This window comes from Mustela putorius, unplaced genomic scaffold (genome assembly GCF_011764305.1).
Source record: "Mustela putorius furo isolate JIRA1106 unplaced genomic scaffold, ASM1176430v1.1 tig00003836_pilon_pilon_pilon, whole genome shotgun sequence".
In the NCBI taxonomy this organism is placed as follows: Eukaryota; Metazoa; Chordata; class Mammalia; order Carnivora; family Mustelidae; genus Mustela; species Mustela putorius.
In genome coordinates this window covers 36,882,830-36,909,645 of record NW_025421989.1, presented here as the reverse complement: position 1 = coordinate 36,909,645, position 26,816 = coordinate 36,882,830, and the positions used below count along the sequence as shown (strand labels likewise).

General features: G+C 42.4%; 1 long non-coding RNA gene across 3 annotated transcripts; it reads left to right on the top strand.

The window, feature by feature from the left end:
- Positions 1–931: 931 nt before the first annotated feature.
- Positions 932–26,497, top strand: LOC106006064. Of its 3 annotated transcripts, none has more exons than XR_001179911.2 (5): positions 932–1,033; positions 13,243–13,262; positions 20,752–20,993; positions 21,464–21,736; positions 24,294–26,497. It is a non-coding gene; the product is annotated as an uncharacterized LOC106006064 (long non-coding RNA). The 3 variants fall into 3 exon arrangements; XR_001179912.2 differs by lacking the exon at positions 24,294–26,497 and adding an exon at positions 19,937–19,995 and having other exon boundaries at positions 21,464–24,279; XR_001179910.2 differs by lacking the exon at positions 24,294–26,497 and having other exon boundaries at positions 21,464–24,279.
- The last annotated feature ends 319 nt before the right edge of the window (positions 26,498–26,816 follow it).

Here is a 26,816-nt window from a genome sequence, read left to right as displayed (position 1 = left end):
AGACCCTGTCCCAGGTTGGGTTCCCTGGAAGGTGACTCTGAGGAGATACAACTCCAAGGGAATGAGGAAAGCCGAAGCAGCTGGCAAGGTGGTTGCAGCTGAAACCTCAGCCAGTCCTGATGTGACTCTCAGGAGCTGGGAGGGCCCCTCAGAGCTGTCGCAGATGGAGGCCGGGGGCTCGGCCAGTCATAGATCCCAGGTCATCCCTGGGAGGTGACCTTGCCTTGGGTGAGGAAGTCCCCTGAAGCCCCCTGAAGGATTCCAGGGAGGGGCACATCTACAGTCCGTACTCCCAGCAGCTGGGGTAGGAGTGTTTGTCTTAAGGAGGGGTCTGGACCAGGCACAAGGGACTCCCCAAAACATTGCTTTGTCACCCCTTCTTGGCAGTGCTCCACAGCCCTGCAAGTTCAATCATCTCTGTCTCTCGCAGCCAGCCTTGACTTAGAGGGGGAACTTCCCTGCAGATTCAGTGTTTAGAAAAAGTTAAGTTAAATATAAGTAAATATATTACAGAAACCTAAAATCACAACTGTAAAAATTGGCTACAAGGTGCTAAACTTACCTGCTCGTATATAATTAAATTCCATCAACGATGTGATGTTATATTCAAAACATCCTCTCTCAGAAGGGGTGTTTCTTCTAAGCTGTAGTGTTTTAGTTTGTGGACTTTTTTTTTTTTTTTCACACATCGAGTGAAGACAAAAGTGTCTGTCAAGGCACTTGTTATAAAAGGGCAATTAAAACATCCTGGATCCGGTATAACGAACGGATAAGAGCCCTAGTGCTCCTGAAAATACTTCACTAATTACAGTCTCATTTACTGGCAGCCCCTCCCCCACCTCAAAGCAGGTTACCTCATTTTTTAAATTTGAAAAAAAGAGTGTTAGGAGCTTTAAGTACTCTCCTCAGGAGCAAGAAACCGTGGCAGCCCAGCATCTCACATTCTGACAAGGAGACCTCCGCAGTCACTGTGCTCTCTGGAAATGAAGAGCAACCCCGACTCCCTCAAACATCTGTCCTTCCGGGGATCCAGGTATGTGTTCACTCACCATCTACTGCCTTGTTTTTGAAAAGCCCTCCCTTGTTAATTGCACTTTTGATTGAGATCATTGTTAGATGCAAGTGCAAGTTTAGGAAGTAATACAGAGAGATGTGTAGCCTCTACCAGTGTCCCCCAGGGGGTAACTATAGCAAAGCTATAGCTTGATGCCACAACCAGAGCAGTGACATTGATAGAATCCAGCCATCGTCTTCTGAGTTCCCCATATTTGCCTGTGCTCAATTGTGTGTGAGTGTGTTTTGTTTTAATATCAGTTTACCCCATGCACAGGTCCTTGTGACCTCCACCGGAGTGGAGATACAGAACATTCCGTCACCACAAGGATCCCTCTTGCTGCCCTTTCATGATCCCACCCACCTCCTTCTGGCCCCCTCCACCATATTCTCTCCTGCCGCACCCAGGTCCTTAATTTCTGGCACCTGGAAACCACTCATCTGTTCTCCTTTCTAAAAACTGTGTCATTTCAAAACAGTTAAGCACATAGAATCACAGAGTATATAACCTTCTGGAATGGGCTTTTTTCACTCAATATCATTTTCTGGAGAGTCATCCAAGTTGTATCCATAGTTCATTCCTTTTTCCTGCTGACTGCTGAGAAGTATGCCATGGTATGGATGTGTTATAAATTATTTAAGTCTTCACCAGCCAAAAGACATCTGGGTTTCTAGTATGGGACTATTATGAATTAAGTTTCTATTCATGTACAGGTTTTTGGGTGAACCTAAATTGTCATGTCTCTGGGATAATTGCCCAAGAGTACAATCCCTGGGTCATATGGTAGTTGCACATTTAGTTCTTTAAGAAACTGCCAAACTGGGGCACCTGGGTGGCTCTGTTGGTTAAACTTCTGCCTTCAGCTCAAGTCATGATCCCAGGGTCCTGGGACTGAGCCCCACTTCGGGCTCCCTGCTCAGCGGGGAGCTTGCTTCTCTCTTTCTCCCCCTGCCATTCCCTCTGCTTGTCCTCTCTTTCCCCCTGTCAAATAAATAAATAAAATCTTTTAAAAAAATGAAAGAAACTGCCAAATGGTTTTCCCGAATCACTGTACCATTTTGCATTCCCACCGGCAGTGCATGAGACATCTAGATTCCCTACATCCTTGCCACTATTTGGTATCATCACTATTTTTTACTTTAGCCATTCTGATAAGTGTGTAGTGATATCTTAATGTGTGGGCTTATTCTGCATTTCCCTGAAGGCTAATGATATGAACAGCTTTTCGTGTGTTTATTCACCATCTGTATATCCTCTCTTTTGAAAACGTTTATTTTTCTATGGAGATTTTCCAGGTTTTGTTTTGTTTTATTACGGGCTGCTGGGTGGGGAGGGGTTTCCCTAGGCCAGGCAGGCAGGTGTCTCTAGGTGGGGGGAGGGGAGTCGTAAGCCCATGCGGACAAAGAGACTACCTGGCCTGCTGGGCCATTTGGGTTGGGATCTCTCTAGCTGGAGCTGCCTGCTTAGGCATCTCTCAGTATCTCTTGGGAGAAGAGAGGAATCTCAGGCTGGGCGAGGAAGGATAGCCTTACCCTTGCCACTTACTGCTCCCCAATGAACTCCTTTACCAGTGGTTCTGGGCTTGCCTGGTGTTGTCAGAAGGACTTCCATCTGACCTAGGAGAGAAACAAGCCCAGCTGGGTGTCTTCTGTTGCTAGGGTATGGGTTAGGAAACCCCAGGCCTGGTCATTTTCTTCTGTTGAGTGGGGGTGACTGACATTACAATGCCCTTAAGCTGTATTGTGGTTTTAATTTGGGAGTCCCAAACCAGTTTCTTTCTCCTACCACCTTTAAGATTTCTCCTTTGGCTGCCTTCTGAATTAGAGTTGCAGGGATTGTAATCACATTTAGCAAGGAAGAGCAGGGAGAAATATGCATATACCATCTCGTCTGAACTGGAAGTCTGCAATGTTCTTTTGAGTTTGTATTTCAGCTCAGTTACAGTTTAGTTTCACCTTCTGCCAAAGAGAGAGAGAGAAAAGAGAGGTAATTTTCACCCAAGCTGGCTCTTCTGTGATCTTAGATGTTGTTCCCAGAACATTACTCATGGAAGTTTGGAAGAAGGCAAATTCTCTCATCAACTCCAAAAATTTTAGAGTCAAAGGAATCTGAGAGATTATGTAGGCCAATGATTTTTAAACATTCTGAATCATGAAACACTTCCCTCTTCAAATAAACTCCAATGGGGAAGGTCAACATTTCGACATTTAGTCAGGCTATGTGGGCCGTGTAAGGGGGAGACTCAACCCTTCACTGTTTACTCCCCTCCCCGCCCAACCAACAGATTCAGAATGTAGAGGCTTTAAGGAGAACAGCTCACAGGGATCCATATAGTCCAACCCCTTCTTTTTATAAATGAGTCCTCTGAAGCACAGAGAAGGTATATAATTTGCTTAAAGCAACAACAAATTAGTGGCACAGCTGGTATTAAAATCTAAGTCTTCTGAGCTAGTAAGTCTAATTCTAGCTACTTACCCCAAAGAAATAAAAATATATGTTCATCCAATGACTCGTACAAGAATGCTCATTGGTGGCCTTACTCAAAATAGCCAGAAGCCAGAGGCAATCCACAGGCACATGAACAGGTGAATGGATGTGCTACTGGGTCTATACAGCAGAATACTACCCAGCAATGAAGAGAAACATGCCATCAATGCACACTACAACGTGGGTGAATCTCAGAAGCTTCATTTGTAGTTAGAGAAGCCAGATGCAAAAACAACCCATATGGTATGACTCCATTTATATAACCATCTCAAATTGACCTTAACAATCACATTTTTCCTCTTCAGGACTTGGCCATGACACTTCTATCCTAAAATATGTAGGTTATAGTACTCCTGGTCTCCATGTCCATAAAGTGGAGTAGCTGATCTAGACGGCTTCTACAGCCCTGTTCTGTACTAAAACAATGAGATTGTAATGCAAGGGACAGGACAGTGGGAGTTGTTGCATAGCCAAGAACTTGACTGGAAATACATTACAGGGAGAAGATGGGAACTGGTGCCCACCCAGGACACCTAGAAGGGCTCTGAGAATGCATAGGTCCGTCAGACACCTATAGAGAACAGCAGCCCAACCATGATTCTCCACCCCAACTTACCATCATCTTAGCAGCGTGCTCTGTGTCTGTGTCCCTGTTCTGTCCACAGAAAATTGGATCAGGGTCTGAGAAGAGCTGAGGGCAAAAATCTATGGGCTGTGCAAGAAATGCAGGGCACTCTCAGTGGGGGGACCTTCCTGGACAAACAACCCACTCAAATCCTCTGTCTATCCAGTTCCTACTCTGGAACTTCAACGAGAATGATGTGTGTTCCTCTGTTCATGGCCATGAACCAAGCCAGTGAGGACTATTCTCGTTGACCAAGGAAGTCCACAGATCCTACCTCAGTCCAGAGAACTCAGCCCTCACAGAACTAGGTTGCTGTATGGGCAAATTCTTCTTCCACCACAAATTCCTCTGTACCCTCAGTCACAGATTCCTTTTGGTCATGGGTATTTATTGCAGCCTTTCCCTGGGAGGCTTAAAAATTTGACCATCTAGCCTGGGAAGCCTAGAATCAGAGAAGAAATTTGCCTCCCAGCAGGCAGGGGCAAATAGAAGAGTTGACACCACTCTCTAGAAACCCCCTGCTGACTTCAAAAGACAAGCAGTGCCTCCACCTTTCTTCCATACTTCATTCCTTTTGGAAGGATATATCCAAATTAAGGCCTTTATTTCATTCTACACACAAGGGTGAGTACTGATCTGCTTGGGTGAATTGCAAGACTCTCAGAGGATCATCGTTTCTAGCTGATGGAATCATTGTGTATTAAGGTTTTCAGGTACCCCACTCAGAAGATGGGACACATCAAGACCACCTGTGCTGGGAGGGTGGCAGGAGAGAGAGAGAGCAGGCCACCAAGTTCTCTCTCCTACCTACAGCAGGGCATTGAAATAAGTGGGCTCTCACCTTTGTCTCATTTTCTATGACTTCTCTGCCCTTTCTCTAGGCTGAACACACCCCAACACTCACCCGGGCTGTACAAGGCTCTCATAGTGGGTTATGGGAGAGGAGGGAAGGGGGCAAAAGAGGAAGCAAGGAGACCAGAGTGATTTTTTAAAATACATTGCCTCGTGTCTGGCCCATGCTAACCTCTAAAGGTCAACATTGCTGGCTTCCTAATCTACTTTGATTACTAATAATTGAGGATTTTACCATTTGGTCTCTTTAGTTGCGAGTCACAGCAATCAAACCTAACTTCAACCAGAATTAAAGGAAAAGCTGAACAAGCAGGACTTGGAAAGGACAGGAGATTCATGGGCTCTAGGAATCTCAGAAACTTACAGAAAACCTCTTCACACAAACGCTCAGAACAATGGCCCTGAATGTTCTCCATCCTTGATCACTCTATTTAACATTCAAATCCTCAAGACGTGCACTCTGATTGGCCTACCTTGTGTGACGTCCCTGCCCAACACCCACTGGGACCATACAGAATGAGGCAAGAGTCTGGGTCTGGGTCTGGTTATCAAAAGGCGGGGAATAACTCTCATATTTACCATAGTCTCAAAGGCCCTACTCCATATCATTTGATATGCCACTTGCCCCATATCTGCTGTTAAGACCCAGTGCCTGCAACTCATCAAACCCTTTCTTGATGCCAGACCTTCACACTTACTACTCTCTTGGCTTGGGACACACCCTGACCCTCACCTGCCTGGCTCCTGCTCACCTCCAAGATCTCAGAGTGGCCATCCCATCCTATCCTTGTTCTTCAGAGCACATGTTATAAATGATTCTCATCATTGCATGCTATGCTGTTTAATGTCTGTCTCTCCACTAGGCTATAAACTGCATGGCAGTAGGCATGGAGTTTGGTCTTCGACATTTTCTGCACTGCCCAGCAGGTCAATAGCACTGAGCATATATTTGTAAAGGAACATGAAGGAAAGAGAATTTTCCTTCCTTCTTCTGGAACTTCAGGAAGGAGTCAGAATGCCCTTCACTCCTTGAGGAGTAAGACTATAGTTTGGAGGAAGGCACTTTTAGGCCCCTAGCTAGCTCCTCAAAGCCTGGTAGAAATCACTGGAGTTCAGAGTGAAGGTTTGGAGACAAAGCCACAGCTCATGAGAAAATACTGCTTTGCCGTTTCTTGGCTTTTTCCCAGGAGGATGATTTCTCCAGGCATCTCAGGAGTATGAGCAAGAGATTGTGGTAGGATCGAAGTATCAAATTCCTAATGCCATCTCAAACCATTCCACATCACCATAATTTCAATCAACTGCCACTGAACATTTTTATATTAAACATAAAAATAAATAAGCCCTGAGGATGAAAGAGCCAGCGCAGGGAATATAGCCAATGGTATTGTACTAGCATCGTGTGGTGACAGATGGTAGCGACACTTGGCGGGGAGCACAGCATAATGTATGGACTTGATGAATCGCTATGTTGTACACCTGAAACCAATGTAATATTGTGGGTCAACTATATTCAAATTTAAAAAATTAAAACAAATGATAAGTTCTCAACATTCAGGAAAAGTACCCATAAAATGAAATAAGGGGGAAAACTCCAAGCCGCTTGTGGTACTAGTTCTAAACAGGGGACAAATAATGTGCATATAGTTTCTCAACAGTGACTACTGGGAAGTGAGGTCTTACCTAAGGATGGCATCATCAAAAGAGAGAGTTATCATTTTAAAGGTGGAGCTAGGACCATGGTTGAGTTGTTGGCCTCTGTACCCTATAGCCCTGGATTCAAGTTCTAATTCAGCTATCCAGTTGTGTGACCTGAACACTTTACTTAGCTCTCTGTACCCCAGCTTTTTCACTATGAAATGAGACGCTGGGGTTGTTGCAATGTCCACATTGTAGAGTACACATATGGGACTTAACATGTGGGCCTGGCCGGTGCAGAACAGGAATACATGTTAGTCGGCCATTATCGTGTGCCTAAGGCAGTGTGTAGCAGGTGCCTTAACAAGTTTAAAGACCCGTTTTGTTAATCTGGAAAGTAGTCTGGGATAGGTAAGAGGAGCTGAACTCTTCTGCTTTAGAAATTAGAAGAAATGTGGGTGTTCCAAGGCTGGATACCACAGAAGAGAGATGAGATCATCCAAGGTAAGCAGCAGTCACTGGGAATTTCCCACTGCCTAAGAGTACTAAGAATGTGGATTTATAAGAGTTAATTTCAAGTCATTTACTGGAGTAGCTGACACTATTAAAATGTTGCTATATAGAATTTCCTTGGGTGGATGATGCTTCTGGGAAATTGGGGAAAGGGAGACCTTTTCCTTTGGGGATCCTCAGTGAAGGGTCAGAAAGGGCAATAGCAAGAGAACTCAGAATGATAGTCAGGAACCCAGGGCTGCCAAGAAATGGGAGCAGTGTCTTAGACTCAGGAAAAGGTAAGCTTCTCCCTGACAAGTGGGCTGTTGGGCTTCTGGCCATGTGCAGGGTGATCAGTATACTTTGATCAAGCATAATTTATGAAATAATGAAAGTTCAACTTTACTGTTAGATTGTCCTCACACTTCCCTCTTAATGGTAATTCAGTGGGAGTGACTTTCCCTGCCCCTGAATGAAAATGTCTGCAGGCCCATGAATTTTCTGCTCCCTTTTAGGTAAAAGACAGTCCTATGCTTATTTTGCACCACAAAAGAATCTCAATTGCAAAATTAGAATGTCCAGTCCAAGACAGGAGGCAAAACCATGCACTTGATTTAGCCTTGTAACTTTTTGCTTTCCCAGCTAGGGCTTCAGATTGGAATCTTACAAAGGGAAGGTATGCAAGGTGACTTCTGGTCTACTTCCTCAACTTGCACATTACCTCTCTTTCCCCACACCTACCCTTCTGACCTGGATTCACCTGGGCCGTTCTGATTTTGCTGAGGCTGGTACATTCAAAATAGAACCTTAGCTGGGATGGTGGCAATAGCAGGGACATCTCACTCCATGTGACCTCTCCACATGGTGAGCTTGGGCTTTCTCAAAACACCCTGGCTTTCAGATACGCAGACTTCTTACCTGGCTTCTGGGTTTTAAAATTAAGTCCAATCCACTAGTCCTCTTAAAGGCTAAGAGTCAATTCTGCCAAATTCTATTGGTCAAAGCAAGTCACAATCCCAGCCCAGATTCAAAGGAAGAAAAGACAGACTCTACCTCTCAGTGAGCAGAGCCAGAAGTGTGTACAGAGATGGGAGGAATGATTGGCAGCCATATTTGAACACTATACACCACAGTGATGGTGGTGGTAGGTAGAGGTAGAAAAATCTTACTTAAACAACTTACTCTCTACCCTTTGGTCCTGGCAGATGTTTGAAAATGACTCTTTCTTACACATCAATTACCAGGCAACATTCCCTACAGTTCTTTTCTTTAAAAAAAAAAAAACTATTTATTTTAGAGAAAGAGTGTGAGAGGGAGAAGGAGAGAGAGAATCCTAAGCAGGCTCCATGCTCAGTGCAGAGCCCAATGCAGGGCTCAATCTCACCATCCTGAGATCATGACCTGAGCTGAAATCAAGAATCAGATAATTAACTGACTGAGTACCCAGGTGTCCCCCCTCCATGCCCCTCACAGTTCTTTTCTTTCAGGTAGCTCTATCTCTGAACTCTGGGGCCACTTGTGATTACTTCCTTAGTCACTAAGAAATGCAAGTAAAAGAAAACTTCCTTCAAACCTAATCTGGGACAGAATTTTTTTTAATAGAATATAATTCACAATCCCTTTTCTGAAGAATGTTTAAACAATTTTCCAAAAAAAAAAAAACCTCAATGGGATTAAGTCTTGGCTCTAAGAAATGAATTACCTACCAAGGTGACTGATAGCTGACTATAAGTCAAGAGCCTAGTGATCTTAAACCAGTCTGTCATATTTTGTACCAAAAATTATTATTTAGCCATTCTATTTCCCTATAAAATGTCCCTCTCAAGGGTAGATCTTTGAATTGGCCCATATGGTCCTCTTCCTTCACACGCATGTTTGTAAGAAAAGTTTAAAATGAATGCTTCTATCTAGAGTGAAATTTCCTTTAAAATAAGCATATACATCCTGTCCCATCCCTTGCCCCACCAAACCCTTGATAGGATAGCATAGCTACCCTGATCTTGACACCGCAAACAGCTCCAGGTTTCTCGGATGAAGATCAAGCCCCAGGTACTATATCCCCAACTGAATGAAACACATGTCAGACACTCTGAGTCATCCCACAGAAGAGCCATTCATTAGGATTGACTAAGGGAGAAAGCCCCCATTTCAGTACTCTCCCATTCACTACCAAGGAGGGTGGACCTTCTAAGAATCCATTCTTACCCAAACTTAACAGTATCATTTTCAAATTGCATTTTGGTCTTATATTTTAGTTTGGAAACTTGATATCCATACATGTATGGCTCGTTCAAAGTTAAATTTTATCATGCTGTTACTTGTTTCATAAAAGCTTGGACTTTTTTTCTCTATTAAAGGGAAGAACAGTCCCATACAGCCAAAAGTATTGACAAGAACCAAGGCAGCCATACCTGGCTTAGGTATATAAGTTCATTAAACTTCAACCAGCTTACCCAAATTATGGAGTTCATACCTAAATATGTCTAATGAAGATGTTACTCTTCCCCTTCTCCCAGCCTGAAAATAATTATAGATCGTAATTTTCCATCAATATACACTGAGATCTGCCAAGTTGGTAGCTACTTCATGCTTCCTTCCAACCTTGAAAACAGGCTCCAAATTTTATATTACTATCATTTTCTTGGAAATTCAAAGTATGGGTGATATTATTTCATTACTTAGAATTGAGAAATATTTATTTTCTCCCTTTCATGTCCCAGGGTCACAGACTCCTGTAAAGAACTGTAGAAGCCAAAGAAATCTCTTTAGAGCTTATAGTTTCCATCTGACTATTTCAACCACAGTCATAGATTTTTTTTCTTCTAACATGCCATTATGGGCACAGGGAGCCTCTGACTTATGACTTACAAAGACCTTGCTTACAGATTTCTGTTTAAGCATTTCCTTACCTCTGTATTCTGAAGGGTCTGTAGCAATGAGAATGGAAGGGAAGAAAGAATGCAGAGATATTCTAAAAGCACATATTATTATGTGCTTTTATGTATATTACAAATATTATTTCTTGGTGAGCAAAACTTGGTCCTTCATTTGGAACATAGATGAATAGTTTACCAGACTGTTGTGTAACCAAACATTCATCATTATTATCATTCAAGAATGTTTTGTCTTTCTCTTAAAAAATTTAAATTCATAGGAGTCTTCCATATAAAAGTGGAGGTGAAGAGTGGGGAAGGGCTCAAATCCTGCCACTGGATTCTCAAAAGAAAGAAAGAAACTAGAATTGTAAGCAAGATAAAGTACTGTCCATTGTATTATCCCAAATCACCATGTTTATGACAATTAAGCCATCCTAATATCTTGACCATTACCTTTATTTTGAGCTCCTCATTAAAAATTTAACAGTAAAAGAACCCAAGATGGAAAATAAAGATACTCTACAAACAGAAAACTCATCTCTGAGTAACTTTTAGTGATCATATTTGACTAAAAATCCCAGCATCCAGTTTCCCTTCCCCTTCACCCACTAGTGAAGTCATAATACTTGAAGGGACTTGACAGGTCCCCATGATGGGTGTCTCTGATCAGTGGTCATCCAGGCTCTCTAGGACTATCTTCAGGGACAGCTAGCTCACTACCTTGCAAAATAACCCATTCCATTGTTGGCACCTACTTATTGTCAGCTCTTATATCCAGCTAAGAACATGCTTCCATGTGACCTCCTCCCTGGAGCAGGTTCTAGTTCTGCTCTTTAGAGCAACATAAAAAAAGTCTAGTCCTGCTTCCCAATGGGAGCACTTCAAAGGAAAACAGTAAAAATTCCATGTTCCCACATTTGTTACATGTCAATTATCTATGACTGTATACCCCAGAATTTGGTGGCTAAAAATAACCACCATTTTTATTACTCTTTATTCTGTGGGTTAGAAATTTGGACAGGTCAACAGGACAGCTCTTCACTGTTCCATGTGACTCCACTGGGCCTGGAGGATAGAAGATGGGCCCACTCAACCATCTATTTTTGAAGTCCCACTCCTTAATAAATGATTGGTGCTGTCTCTTGGGTGGGCACTTGGATTCTCTTCCATGTGGATTCTCTCTCTCCACTTGGTCACTCATTCAGTCACCCAACCTGAGTTTCATTTTGTGGCAACTCTCTCATAAAAGGGCAAAATCAGAAGCTGTTAAACCTTTGAAGTCTTAGGCCGGGAAGTCACATTGTCACTTTGGCCATGTTCTACTGTCAAGTTGCAAGGCCAGCCAAAATTTAAAGGAGGAAAAATCAACTCTACCTCTTGGTAAAAGGAGAGGCAAAATCATGTTACAAAAGGGCACATGGCCTGGGTGGAATCATTGCAGTCATTTTTGGTAACAACTTACCACTGAAGGTTGCAACCTATAACAAAAAGAGTCTTCGCCATTTGGCTCAGCATCTCGTAGAAGCACTCTAGTTGAGGTGGCACATTTTGTAAAGGGTTATTGACAAGCAGGAAAATCACAGAAGGGGAATTACAAATGGGCAATAAACATAGGGGAAAATGTTCAATGCCCATAATAATGAAAGCTCCGAGAGGACACTTCTTATCTGCCAAAGTTGCTGTCTTTAAAAGTTATCCACCTTTGAATGCAAAGGATCTGTAGCATAAACATTTGCAATTTCAACTATTTGAAAGCAATGTCAGAGGCTACATTTGACCTGTAGTAATTTGAAAGTAAGCTAAGGCCCAAATTTGAATGCCACACTCTAGGAGTACAGACAGAGTCGCTGGAACTAGAAATGGAGCTCTGAAGAGCCTCTAAAAAATAAATCTCAATTCAACTTTGCTGTTTTCTGCTACTTCTGCATGTCAGTCTACTTGTAACCTGGAAGGAAATATGCCAAAATGTCAAGAATACCTGAATAGTGGGTGATTTATACTGTCTTTAGTTTATTTTGTATTTTTCATGTTGCTTTGTTTCCAAATATTTTACTTTTATACTCAGCTAAAAAGAGTAAAGATTAGGCCCCGGATTTAATGCAATTTTCCAATTAGGGTTTCTTTCATTTTCTTGAATAAGACAAGCACACCCTCCATCCAGATCTTTGTGCTCATGGTTCTTTCGCCTGAGGTGCTCCCCTCCCCCACATCTTATTCTTTAATGCCCTCAAATCTTTATCCAAATGTCAATGAAGCTAGCTCCTGTCACCTTATTTGAAATTGCAAATAACCCCTTGTAATTACAACATTGCCTTTCTGCCTTCCCTGCTGATTTTTTCCTAAGCTCTTATATCTATCTAATAGCTAGTATAACTTATTTATTTGTGTATTGTCTCTTCAGCCCTACTCCTCATAGAATTTAAATTGCAAGGAGGCAAAGAGGTTGTATCCCCACAGCCTAGAACAGAGCTTGGCACACAGTAGGTCTTCTGTATATGTTGTGGTATGATGAGCTTTTAAAAATCAGATTCAGGGGGCGCCTGGGTGGCTCAGTGGTTTGGGCCGCTGCCTTCGGCTCGGGTCATGATCTCAGGTCCCTGGGATCGAGCCCCGCTTTGGGCTCTCTGCTCAGCAGGGAGCCTCCTTCCTCTTCTCTCTCTGCCTGCCTCTCTGCCTGCTTGTGATCTCTCTCTGTCGAATGAATAAATAAAATCTTTAAAAAAAAAAATCAGATTCAGTCCTGAGACCGACATTCCACATTTCTCTTCATTCAACTTCCAACAACATCAGGTTTCTTAGCAGTCACACTACACAGCTGCCCCTTATTAAATCTGTCAGTGAAACTTCAGACCTTGTGTAGAGGAACTACTCTCATATCCTGTCCTGGTATAAATCGTGACTCTATATTTTTTATTAAATTTTAAGTTCAAGTCCCTGCATTTATCTTGCAAGTGTCAGCCATCTTTCCAACCTGTCAAAATCCTTTTTGGAATTTTGATTCTAACATTTCTTGCATTGGCTACAGTTCCCCGTTTTGTGTCTGCAGATTTGATAAATGTCTTAAACATCTTCATTGGTTTGGGTGGGGCAGGGCCTGATGAACGAGTGGAAAGTGTGGAACAAATGCTGACTTGTACCAGATAATTTGTGCATATGTACATTCTCTTGCTTAATCCTCTTAATGACACCATGAAATGAATGTTATTTCCAATTTACAGGTGCAGCAACTGAGGTTCAGGTAAGTACGGCACTTCCTCAAGGCTTCACCAATAGTAAGTGATGGAACCAGGATTCCTACTTGGATCACAAAAACCCATACATAGCTGTTATCTAAAGACTGTCTCAGGGCTTTATGGCCACTAAGAACCCTTAAATTCCAGAAGTAGTTTGCTGGCTACAATCCTAATTGAAGTTACAAGCACTGCACTTTAAACAATACTTCTGGGCCAATGGTTAACTCTCACAATGCTTTAGGATCACTTGGGAAATTAAAAAAAAAAATACTGCCCAGGTTCCAGCTCCCAGAATTTCTGATTTAACTGGTCTGTCATAACGCACCCTATTTTATGCAACTTGCCCACATGACCCCAAGGTGCAACTAAGGTTGAGAATCACTGCATATAGACAGAAAGGAGGAAATGCAAAACTGCCAATGTTTATTGATTTCTAAATGACAAATGCTACATTTGCAGAACCCTCAGATGCTCTCAAAAACCCAGGCATACATTACAGATGTATATACAACCAACACCAACACCCCACCATTTGTTCTTCCTTTTCTGGACTCCACCCAGGTTTCCACTATCCCCTTTCTGGAGTGTTCTATATGCCTGTCATACTACACACACGTGTTCATGCACATACACACGTGCACACACACACACATACACAATGAGACATTCTTGGTATCCTGTGCAGGTAGGTCCTAGGACAACTCCTTTCATGCCCTTGAAGTCCTTCCTTGGGGAGATCCCTAATGCCATTTGGTTTCATTTAAGATGGAATAAATCATATTATGCTTTTTTTATTCAAATTATACCAAGAAGCAAACATTTACACCAGTGGGTGTTACATGAACAGATCTATTTCTTCACTATCCTTGTTCTTTTGTTTTGCTTTTCTGCACCAATCTGTCTTATTCCTCACAGATTTAAATTTACTTATTTCTAAAATATCATTTGAATTTGAACATATTCATATATTTTACGATCATGCTTACTTTTGATTGTTTTGCTCCTTTATTTTGTTTCCCTAGGCCACACTGCCTCTCCCTCCATTTTATATACTCCCACAGACAAAAATCTAAAAGAAATGTAGGGAAACTTCAGTTTGGGCAAACACGGATCTGACCCAGGTGTGAAATAATAACACAAAGAACAATTTTCAATCCCACATTGGTGGGACTGTATCTCTCAGAGGTTTTTTGTTTGTTTGTTTTGCTGCTTTTTGTTGTTCCCCTCCCCTCACCCCACTCTCATGAAGCATCAAACCCCCAGTCAAGTGACTTTTAGATGGTCAATCTGAAACTACAGTGTTTTTAATGTTTTAATGTGTTTTTAATGTTAATGGGCCCTAACTTTCTCGGGTAAGTAAATAAAAGCCTTCAGAGAATGTAAAGAAACCACAGTGAACATCAGTCAAAAATCCTTTAAATAGTAACATACCTTTATTATAACATCCCTCCTAAGGATATCAAACTCTAGCACTCTAATGTTGAGACCTCAGTCGTGTGCGTACTGTGTCATGGGGATTGCAGAATGTAGCTTGTGTCTCACCGTACTTCTCTGATAGGCACAAACAAATCAGCCCAAGTACTGTCTGATGCCGAGGAGGAGCCACATGTACCAATGCCTCTTTCTTAGACTTCCTTGCCTCTCTATTGGGGGTCAGGCACCATCATTAATGGCTTTTCTGTTCAAATGTGTTTCCTCGGAGACTACTGTCTTTTCCACATCTTCTTCCTCATCACAGTCCCTCCAGCAGACAAACACACACCACCCCCCAGTTCTCAAGGCAGTCCCTTGCTTAGCTTATTTCACCTAACAAACCTTTCATTCAATCCATTCATTCCAGTAGCTGTCATGGCTCGCCCACCAGGTGCAGAGTCTTGAGCTAGATACAGAATAACAGAAAAATAGCTCCCTGACTCTTTTTGTAACCAGTAGGGTTGTAAGGATTCTGGATAATATAAGTATGGTCCCTCCATTTTATGCATGAGGACACGGAGGTTTAAACAGGGGCACCTGAGTGGTGCAGTTGATTAAGCATCCAACGACTCTTGGTTTCAGCTCAGGTCATGATCTCAGGGTCATGAGATCCAGCCCCTCATCAGGTTCCATGCTCAGTGTGGAGTCCGTTTGTCCCTCTCCCTCTGCTCCTCTCCCCGGTTGCTCTCTCTTTCTCTCTCTCTCTAATAAAGAAATAAAATATTTTTAAAAAGAGAGAGAGATTAGCTCACTTGCCCAAATCCACACAGTTAGTAAGTGGTAGAATAGGAATGGGAGCTTGTGTCAGTCTGACTCAAAAGATCTCCTTATAACTTCCCTAAATAAACTCTTTCCCTGCAGTGATAGAGGGGCAAAGACAGGCAGACAATTTTTCTGGAAAGTTCATTAAGGTTCTGAGTTCAAAGATTAACATTTTCATTTCATTGAGAAAATCAGCATGGTTTTGGGAAGTAGGTCTTTGTAGGCTTTTGGGTGGAAAATTGTTTTTAAATGATATTTTACAGACCCTAATCTAGCAAAATTAACCAGAGGGGAAGAAAGAGTCTTAACAGAGACCAGGTAGCAGGCGGCTGATACAGAAGTAAACACGTGGCCTTAGGGGTTTATTACATCTAGGTTTCAATCCCAGGTCACCAAATACAGACTGTGTAATCCCTGTGGATGTCACTTAACCCCTCTGATCCGCAGTTTCTCCCCTCATCCTGTAAAGGGGGGAGGTGTTACATACCTTGCAAGACTGTGTACTTACTATACTGCTAATGGTGCCTAGCACACAGTAAGGACTTCCCTATGGCCAGATGGGATGGCATATTGAAAGAAAGTAGTGGGGAAGAGAAGGGTTTGGAAAGAACCCAACCTGGACCCACTGTGTAGGCAAAATGGAATATATTCAGTAAATGATTGATGAGAAGGTTGATGGAGAAGGATGGAGCAGAGCCCTTGGCTTTGGGGCTCAGTGAGCCTCATCCCAAAAGAACATGCTAGTAACCAGTAAACAATGCTGCTCAGAACAGGACTGGTCAACTGTACAGCACTTTTGACTTGACAAGAGCCCTTTCAAATCCCTTCTTTTGTTTCATGGTAACATTGTGACCCATACGGGCTTAAGGAGACAATCTGTTCTGTTCAAGGAGAATCCCAATAAATATCCCAATAAATATTTGCATGCTAATAAGAGCAATGCAGTGGTCTTCCACATTCTCTTCAGTAGTCACTGCTTTTGGTCACAGTATAAACATTGTGATGGTCACAGCTGGTCCTTTGGGGAACTTCAAGCCCCCAGTGCATCTTGTAATGATTGGCAGCGCAATGCTGAGTCCACACACAGCCCTCATTACAGGGCTGTTCACTATCGTGTGGTTTGTGATGGAAGAAAAAAGGAAAATAACCTGAGTAACCAAAGGGAAGGGACAGATTAACTATATTATGATATATTAATACCTGGAATACTAAATGTAGAGAGATGAACAGATAGAGAATAAAGTCCACGATCATTCTTAAGAGGAAAAAACCAAAGCACAGAACAATACAATACAATCCTGTTAGCTTTGTTCCGAAGAAGATGTAGAAATAAGTACACCTAGATTCACCAACAATTCTTAGGAAGATTCCAGAAATGACTAACAGGGTTATTTCTGAAGGGTAGGAGGTGGATTAGGGGGAAAAAATAGTCTAGTCAGCAGTTTTGGTTTTATAAAGTCCTATTCTGTTTGAAATATTTACTTTGTGAATGTATTCGTTTTATGCTAAAAATGAAAAGTACTTAAAAAAAAAAAACTCTAGGGGAGCTTGCGTGGCTCAGTCATTAAGCGTCTGCCTTTGGTTCAGGTCATGATCCCAGGGTCCTGGGATCAAGCCCCGCATTGGGCTCCCTGCTCAACTCGGAGCCTGCTTCTCCCTCTCCCACTCCCCCTGCTTGTGTTCCCTCTCTCACTCTCTCTCTGTCTCTGTCAATTAAATAAATAAACAAAATCTTTAAAAAAAATAAAAATAAATTTAAAAAATCTCTAAACACGCCATCAAATCCAGCAGCTTAAATTAAAGAGACAGATGTGCCTCTTGCCCAAGTCAATGATCGTGTTTATATTCTGTATGCTATTAGCTGATTGTTTTGCTCCAGAGGAATTTTATTTGATTTTAAATTAGAGATAAGTGAGTTATACTCATAAGGCTATTGTATTGATACTGAGTGCTGGAATTGAATGCCTATTGGCAAAGACATCCTCATTGATAGGTATCATGAGCAAATATCTTTTCAGATATTTGAACAGTAGTACTACTGAACAGTAATACCTCCAACACAACAGTATTATGAGTAATGTCAGCAGATCTTTGGATGTGCCCAGTGTGTGCCCAGCTGGGTCCTAAGGGTCTCACCTGCATTATCTCATTTAATCTTCACAACACCCTTGCAAGGTAGGTATTCTTTTTTTTTTTAAAGACTTTATTTATTTGACAGACAGAGATTACAAGTAGGCAGAGAGGCAGGCAGAGAGGGGAGGAAGCAGGCTCCCTGCTGAGAGAGCCCAATGCCTGGCTCGATCCCAGGACTCTGGGATCATGACCTGAGCCGAAGGCAGAGGCAAGGTGGGTATTCATAATCCCATTTTCAGGATGAAGCCAACTCTTCCTCTCCTAGCTAGAGAATTCTTCCAAATCATTTCTTGAAATGTTTGAAACCACATGCAAAAAGCATGCTTAGTTGTCATCACAGCATTGAGGACTTGGGACTTTCTTAAGGGCCCCAGATCCAGGGCGCCTGGGTGGCTCTGTTGGTTAAGAATCTGCCTTCAGCTCAGGTCATGATCTCAGAGTCCTGGGATCAAGATCCCCGTGTGGGGCTTCCTACTCAGTGAGGAGTCTGCTTCTCTTTCTCCTTCTCCCTCTGTCCTTCCCCCCGCCTCGTGCTTGCTCTCTCACTCTCTTTTTCTCAAATAAATAAAAAAATCTTTAGGAAAAAAAAAAGGTCCCCAATCCTCTGACATGTCAAAATGCTCCAAAAATCCACCTGTAGGAACCCTGAAATTCAAATATGACCTTTGGGGTAGATTCTTGAACCTCTTGACCTCTGTTTTTCATCTCCAAAATGGGAATGGGAATAATCTCCTGATGTCCTCCAGAAATTATTAAAAGGACCAAAGAAGGTAATTATGTGAACACTGCCAGTGTGGTGGTGGAACAAAAGAGATATGTGACTTATCCTCACAGGCAAGAAGACTTAGAGTTGACAGTGATGAATAAATCCAATGTGTTTGTTTCATAGACTCAAAGATTTTTAGCACTGCAAAGATCTCAGAAACCGTAGCTCCCTGATTTTCAAGATAAGAGCCCTTAGGGGGAAAGAGCTAAAATTACCTATCCAGCAACGCACAACAGAATCAGCCCTCAAACCTCAGAGTTTCTAATCCACATCTCAGACACTTTCCACTTCCTTGGCTGTCTCCTCCTGGGTCCTCATCACTGTGTCACACCCTCTAAATCCTTTACTTGCCAAGTGTTCTTCTAGCAGGGAGATCCACCCCTGCCAAAAGTCAGAGATGTTTCTCTGGCCCTTGGTTTCTTCCTCTGTGAGATGAGTAGCAAGCAAGAGAGAGCCTCCTACTTTTGTGTGTCCCATGTCTAAGAGAGTTGGAACTCCACTGTCTCCAACACTCACCACTCCCAGCAAAGCTAGTTATACTCAGAAGCTCAATAGGCAAGGAATAATTTGTGGAGTGATTGGAATTGTGCCCCAAGGAAGTATCTCAGCCCCAAAAAAGTCTGAAATCCCACTAGTAGAAAGCCATCCCTTTGGGTTAAACTTTGGGTCTCACAATTCTCCATTACTGTGTAAATATCCCGGAGAGGGAAGGTGCAATGGTCACTTCTGGCCATTAACACTGGAGCTTAGGGAACTGGGAAGTAGATACTGGCCTTGGAGTTGGAGCTGAGCTCAAATCAAGTCTCTGCCATTCTGTAGCTATGGGAATTTGGAAAAGATGTTGAGCCACACCAGACCTCGGTTTTCACACCTGTAAAATGGGTATAATCACCCTCCTTTCACCAGTGTGGGGTGAGGAAGGTGTGTGTGTCATCCAGCTAATCCTCCCTCAGTAAATGGTGTTGCCATTAGTATGTTATTAATGATGCTGCCTTTTAAGGCTTGTTTTTTTAAATATGACAGCGTACAGGAAAAACCCACAGAGAATAGGTTGGGTGGGGGTGCTTAGAGACGACTGAGAACATCAGAATATACCAAAACACCAGGCACAAAATCAGGCTCAAGAATCCTAAAGGTTAATTTTTTAAAGAAGGTATAATTGTGACTCTCTTACACCCAAGAACTGAACTCCTGTCAGAGGTTTAACTCATTAGTTAATAAGGGAATTAGTGAATTCTTACAACCTATTCCAAAAAGAATTCAAAGCATCACACATATATAAGCAGAAAAGGAATCCTGAGACAAAATTACAGAGATGTGCAAAATGAGCCAATAACCAATTGCATTCCTCCAGACACAATGAATTTGTGTTCCTGTGGGGGAAAAATAGTTCACATTCTTATCAGTTGTCAACAACTTACAGAGTTGTAAAAAAAAAAAAAAAGAAAGAAAAGAAAAGAAAAGCTCAATGACAGTGAACAGTGGGGATAACCATGAAAGGTACACTAGACGAAACACTTAGTAATTTTCTTTTCTATTTCAAAGACTTGCACAATTTTTCCTGATGAGTCGTCCAAAGTGGTCCATCACAGCAGCTTCTTGAGGTGAGGGCCACGGGAAAGGTGGGCAGGGAGTAGAGGGGGACTTGGAGAGACTATGAAGGGAGACAAAGAGAAAGAACAGGTTTTCTCTTCCTCTGAACCATAAGGGCGACCTGTAATAGAAGACCAGCCCTCCTGGAAGTCTGTTTGCTTTGCCCTTAATAAAAGACAAGCAGTGTGTGACAGAGACTTAATTTATCTCTTGATATCCATTCGGCTTTTCTTTCTTAGCAATAGAATCCACCATTTTTTTAAAGCTGGGCACAGAGCTATCCAGAATAAAGACAACACTTCTCAGGCTCACTGATGTGTTCACATGACTAAGTCTTCGGGACAGTGGGGTGTGAGCAGAAGAGTTCTGGGAAACTTCCAAGATTGGTCCCCATAGGGAAAGAACATGCCCTTCCTTGACCCTTCTGCTTTTCTGGCAGCTAAAAGACAAACTGGAGCTTCTGCAGGCATCTTGGTGAACTCCACCTGTTGAGCCTAGCTAAGCATCAAGCTCACAGGAACCCCTCACTGGGATAACTTCATAAAACTACTATCTGCATAAGAGAGAAATGGACCTTTAACTTTTATTTTATTTTATTTTACTCACATTTGTTTCTGCTCTTTTGGTTTGGGTTTTCTGTCACATGCAGCTGAACCTAATCCCAACAGGTGGAGGGAGGAACCCTGGGGAAAGTTTGAGTTGTTTTCCTGGGGAATTTCCATTTAAATTTACTGTGGTTTCTCTGAAAAATGCATTTCTATTTATAGCTAAACGTCAACTCTGTGCGGCCGTCCATTACTACCTTCTGCTCATTCACCTGTACACAGCTTCCTAGGGGACAGAGCAATACTTGCCTGTGACCCATAAGGGGCATTTGGAGACCTCACCTAAAATTGACAGCAGAGATTTACAAATAACTACAGTGGGAGAAGCCCAGTGCGGTTCCTGGCATTTGCCGCACACCTGCACTGAAAAGCCAGTGCTCCAGCTCTCAGCGCAGGATGCTCAGGTAGGTTTTTGAGCAGGAAGGGAGCCCATTGAAAGCAGGGCTATGGGAAGGGGATCAAAAGGAAGTCCCGCGTGCTGGGAGGGAAGAGTTCACTCCCCTTCTGATTATCTGCATTTTTAGAGCCTGAATAATCCAAAACCACATCCAAAATAAAACCCAGTGGCGTCTGGCTTTTGGACACATTGCAGTGGCTGCAGATTTACCTTGGCGATTATATTTTCCTCTAGCTAATATTATAGTGTGTCGGCATTCCCCAAGCACATGCTAGCTAATTGCAGGCAAAGCTAGCCGAAAGAAACCATATTGGGATTAAAATTTTGTTGCAGATAATCAACAAACCAAATAATCCACCCACTGATAATCAAATTGACCAAACTATGTAATTTTCAGACTCTGCTCATCCTCCGTATATTTCCTGTGATCTAGCAGCTTACCAGCCCCCAGATTCTTTTACACTTTTCTTTTTACAGCACTCAACATTCCATCCACCTCTTTAAATGTCTTCTGAAAACTCCATGGTCTCCGTGAAAATTATGGCTTTGTCTTTCAAGCTCCATTAAAAAATCCATATTTTGAGGAATTGTTTGAAGATCTTTTCCCAAGCAGAAAGATAATATTTTACACGAAGAAGCCTAACCCTTCTGCCGACATGAAAACCCTGACAATCACACTTCCATCTGACTGATGCTTGGAAGCCACATGTTGCAGACTTCCATAGAGATCTGACCAAAACATCGAAAAATGTAACTATATATTGTTTCCCTCTTTGACCTCTCATAAATACAAATAAAGTCTTAAAAAAAAAAAAAACCACGCACAGGTAAGAGGGACACCTCATCCCACACCGGCAGCATAAGAGGGCATCCAGGCCTGTGGTTTTAGTGTCAAACTCAGTGCCTAATCTCCCTGCAGCCCATTGGAAGGTTAGGGGGAGAGTCCCCAAGAGGCTGCCCACCTTTCCAGAAGCAGCTGACTGCTTGTTCATAGCCCACCTTCACTAGTAAGGTGCAAAGTCTACTTTCTCTGCAAGCCACTGGCATCAGAATCATAAAAATAACAAACGAAAATATCCACATTATTGAAGACAGTCATTTTCACCTCTTAACCTTGCCATCCATTGTCTTTGACAATTGTTGTCTTTCAACTTGACTTAAAGGGGCTTATTTCTTCATTTATTTGTATCTGCTTAGGGCTGCTGAGGTTGTAACCGAGTTCCCACTGTATTAATACAAAGAAAGCCTTACCTCGGTGGTTCTCAAGGGCGATCCTCAGACCTGTAGCATCAGCATCATCTTGTTATAAATGCAAATTCTGGGGCCCCACCACCCTGGATCTGTAGAATCAGAGTCTGGGAATGAAGTGGAGAATGGGGAGAGCCAAGCCCTCTAGGTGATTCTGATGCACACTCAAGTTTGCAAACACTGCCCTAAAGTAATGGTTACTACTCGTATCACTTGGGCACCTTTCCCATGCCAGCTCCCCACGTCCAGAGAATGGGATTTACTAGGTCTGTGATGGGCCCAGAACATTTTAAAAAGTTTTAAAAAGCTCCCTTGTGATTCTTAGACTCAGTCCTAAATAAGAATTACCATGTGGTCCCCCATGAGAGCTTTAAAGTATGCATCTGGCCAACTACCTTGTTTCCACAGTATTTTATTTCAAAGAAAGAATGTGGGAGGGCTGGGTGACGGATGGACAGACCCAGAGAAGAAAATAGACAGGAGATCAGCTTTGCTTCTAGTTATAATAGCCAATACATTTTAGAAGCCTAATTGGAAACCTTCTCAGAACCAAGAGATAACTCCATAAATAACCAAAGATCAAGGTCATTTAAGACCAAAACTCTCTCATCTTTTCCTTTTGACATACATCCTGCCCTTAATGCATTTCCATCCTTAAGTGTTCTTATTTGGGGTAGCAGGAAAATGAAGAAAGGAAACTGACATTTATGGGCGAGATGCTTTATACTGGGTGACCCATTTAATCAGCTCAACATCCTCCTCAAGGAGCTAGTCGCTCACACACAGGGAAAAACTGAGCCTTGTACATTAAGAAACATGCTCAGTTCCCAACAACTACTAATTGGCCAAGATGAGATTTGAATTTAAGTATCTGGCACCAAAGCCCACACTGGTACCATCTCTTCTCCATACTACCCACTTACATTTTGCAGCTATTGAATTTCCAAGTAGCAATGTGTTTTCCATGCAAAAATTGCCTCCATTGACAGCAAACTCAATTGCTTTGAAACGATAATGTTTGAAAAACGTTTAAAACCCAGACCAAGTGGAAGAAAATGAAGGCATCTGAACATATTCAGCCCGGAAGAGAGGTTTAAGATCGAGAGCACTTTAATGAGAGTTTTTGCGGTTCTAAAAGATCATTCCACTTCGTAAAATGCAAAGTAGAACTGGAAAGGTGATTCTCCACCCTCACCAGGAACTAATAAAGTACCAGCCCCCATGCTGTCTTGTGTGGGTTTTAGTTTCCGAAATAGGCGTATTTGGTACATGCCCTGTGAAGAAGTCCTGTCTGAGCCACCTATTCGGGGAAGAAAGTGGGGCTCAAAACTTCCAAGAAAAGATTGTGGGGTTTTTTAAAATCTCTCTTTCAGATAGCAGCTTCTAACACAATGCCTAAGACATGGTTGGTTAGTGCTTTCAATATTTGCATGTTGAATAAATGCAGTTGAATTTATTAGCGATTGTTAAACAGAAGAAAGGGTCATCTAGGATATCCTTTGAGAAGCTGAGAAGTTAAGAGGTTAATTGATAACTAGATATTCCTCCAACTGAGCCGGCTCTGCTAGACTTTCTGCAATGGTAGGGGCTGAGAAGCTCCACCTCCTGCTCCAAGTCAATACTAACAAGGGGCTAGCTTTACCCCTTGATAGTTAGCTAATAGTTGTCCCTCCAGAAGTTTACAAAGAACCAAATAAAGGTAAATCACCCAGTCACCAGGGTGGATGGCAAGCACTGCAAAGATACTGAACTCTATTTTCAACAAAGAATTCATTCTTTTCATTCACATAAACCAACATGCTTGATCCTCACCCCTTGGGGAAAAAAACCCTAAGGTTCAGAACTCTTGAATTCCAGAACACCCTTCTAATCCTGCCCCCAGGAGCTGCTTTCTCATGCAGATGAGGTGCTGGTCTTTCAAAGGGGTTTCATGAGCTCTTCCATTTACCTCCCCTCCCCATACACACACCTTAATAAACTATTCAGGAAGTTGTAGGCAGAAGGAAATTGTAGATGTCTCAGAATGCATATGCTAATTTCAATTGCATGTCCTTGGTAGGTCATTTGCCAATTGAAGCAGAGAATTACTAACAGCCGACCTTGCTTGTGGAGCTGGGGAATCTTACCCAGAAAAGGCAGAAAATAAACACAAAGCATATGCATGGCAGACGCTCACATATAATGACCCTGCAACAGGCAGAATGCAGATGTTTGGAAGACTTGAAAGAGGGGGCAGCCCTGAACATTGACCCAACAAGGATGAAGACCATCACTCTGTAGGGGACACGGCTTCAGTCATAGTGGGGTACTGCGTGCAGTCTTTCTGATGATGAGGTTGTGGCCCACCTGAACGGTCATCATCTGGAGAGATGGTTATAAATACCGTCATCCCCAAACTTCCTGAATCAGAACGCTTGGGGGAGGGCGGTGTCCCGGGAGTGAGTGTTTCAGACAAACACCCAGACAGATAAGTCTTTCTATGGCACACCAAGTCTGAGAATGACTACCGGCAGAACTTGAACTTCCATTCCAGATGACCAGCCGGGCTCCATTGCCATGGCAACGTGCTTGACAGCCATTTAGAAGCAACTTGCTCTAATATCACCGCTGAATGGAAACACACTACTGCTCAGAAGTGTCCCAGGAGTCACAATTGAAATAATTAAGAAGTCCTGTCACCGTGTGGAGAGATTCAATCAGCCCCACAGACTGGTTTGCCAAGAAAACACAGAGCTAAGTACTTTTAGGAGACCAGAACTATATAGAAAATGGGCTTTTTGTCATCCACGACTTTAAATCAGACAGTCGGTTTGAATCTATGTTGTGTGTTTTTTTTTTTAATAAGAAATTCAGAATATTAGTTCCACTAATATCCTGAGATCTGTAAGGGCATATAAGTAAGAAAAGAAGGGCTAAAATTAAAACTATTTTCAAAAAAGCTAAGCTGTTGCTTTTTTCCCTCCTATGCTTGCAAGCTCTGCCAGAGCCCAGCCTATTTTTAAAGACTCCGGACCCACTTAAAGTGGTTTTCAGAGGATGTGGTCACAAATGGTGCCCATGCTACATCAGATCCTGAATAATAGACGTGTGGATCTGGGCAACCATAAGAGGAAAATTTTCTTCATGAAAGAGCAAATGAAGCTGGTGTGTGTGAGGTACCAGTTTTAGTATCCACATTAGTCCCAGATGTTTTTCCAAAGAGACTGAGTTTTATTTGAAAGCTGAGACAGGCTATGGTTTCTTTGCTCTCTTGCCATGCCCTTAGAATAGGAAATAGAGGCTGATTAAGTAATAACACATGGAGACTAATTAATATTTCAAGGTTATCAGAAATAGGTCAACTCCCTTTTTCAATAATTTGGAGGCTTGATCATCTTCAATAAGCTTCAATAATCTCAATGCAAACCAACAGCTTTAAAACAAGAATGAACCTTCGGGTTCTTAATCTTACCAAGCTGATTAGTTCAGGTAGACAAAAGAAGGAAGAGACTCAGAAATCATAGCATCAGTGTTCCCACTTAGCCTGTGTTCAAGGCTTTCCAGAACAAAGGCTACAGCTCCCTTTCCAACCTTCCTTTTGCTACTCCCCTAATACCAGACAAACTGACTTCCCCTATGTATCCCCCAAGTTCATGCCCTCCATTGGCACCTGAGACCTTTGATCATGCAATTTCCACCTTGTCTCTTTCTACATGTCTGCCATCTTCTCTTTCCTCTTCTCCTTGTCCCATCCTTTGAGAATGCCTGAGGTCCTCGTCTTCTGTCCTCCAGCTTCTGGGCTTTCTACCCTCCCTCCTGCACTGACCACCTCACCCCAGGCAGTTACTGTCACAACCCATAATGGGATGAATTGTGTCCCCTCCAAAATTCATATGTGGAAGTCCTAATCTCTAGTATCTCAGGATTTGACCTTAATTGGAAACAGGGTAGCTATAGAGGTAATTCGTTCAGGTGATGTCATTCCAGTGGGTCGTAATGCAATATGGCTGGTGATTTATGAAAAGAATACCATGTGAAGAAAAACAGATTTGCATAGAAGGAAAATGATGTGAAGGCACGGGAAGAAGATGGCCATCTTGCAAGCCAAAGAGAGAGGCCAGGAATGGTTGTTTCCCTCACAAACTTCAGAAGGAACCATTTCTGGCTGACATTTTGATCTTAGATGTCTGGCCTCCAGAACTGTGAAACAATACATTTCTGTAGTTGAAGCTGCCCAGTGTGTGGTTCTTTGTTATGGTGGCCCCAGCAGACAAATATATTTTACGTGTGTGTGTGTGTGTGTGTGTGTGTGTGTGTGTATTTTGATGCCCCTTTTTGCATACAAAAACATTAAAAATTATGTTTTATGACTTAATGGTTTTTAAGATGAATATTAGAGTATTAGCTATCCAAACACATTCCTCGACCTAGAAGTTTTTCTTCTGATTTTAAAAGAAATTAAAACATTTTCATGGGCCCCAGGCACTGTGCCTGTTGTGCCTAATGGATAAGTCAGCCCTACTTGCAGCCTCTGAGCTGTCACTCTGATGACAACATTTTGTGTTACCAAGTAGACCATAAGCTTCAGGAGGGTAGAGACCAT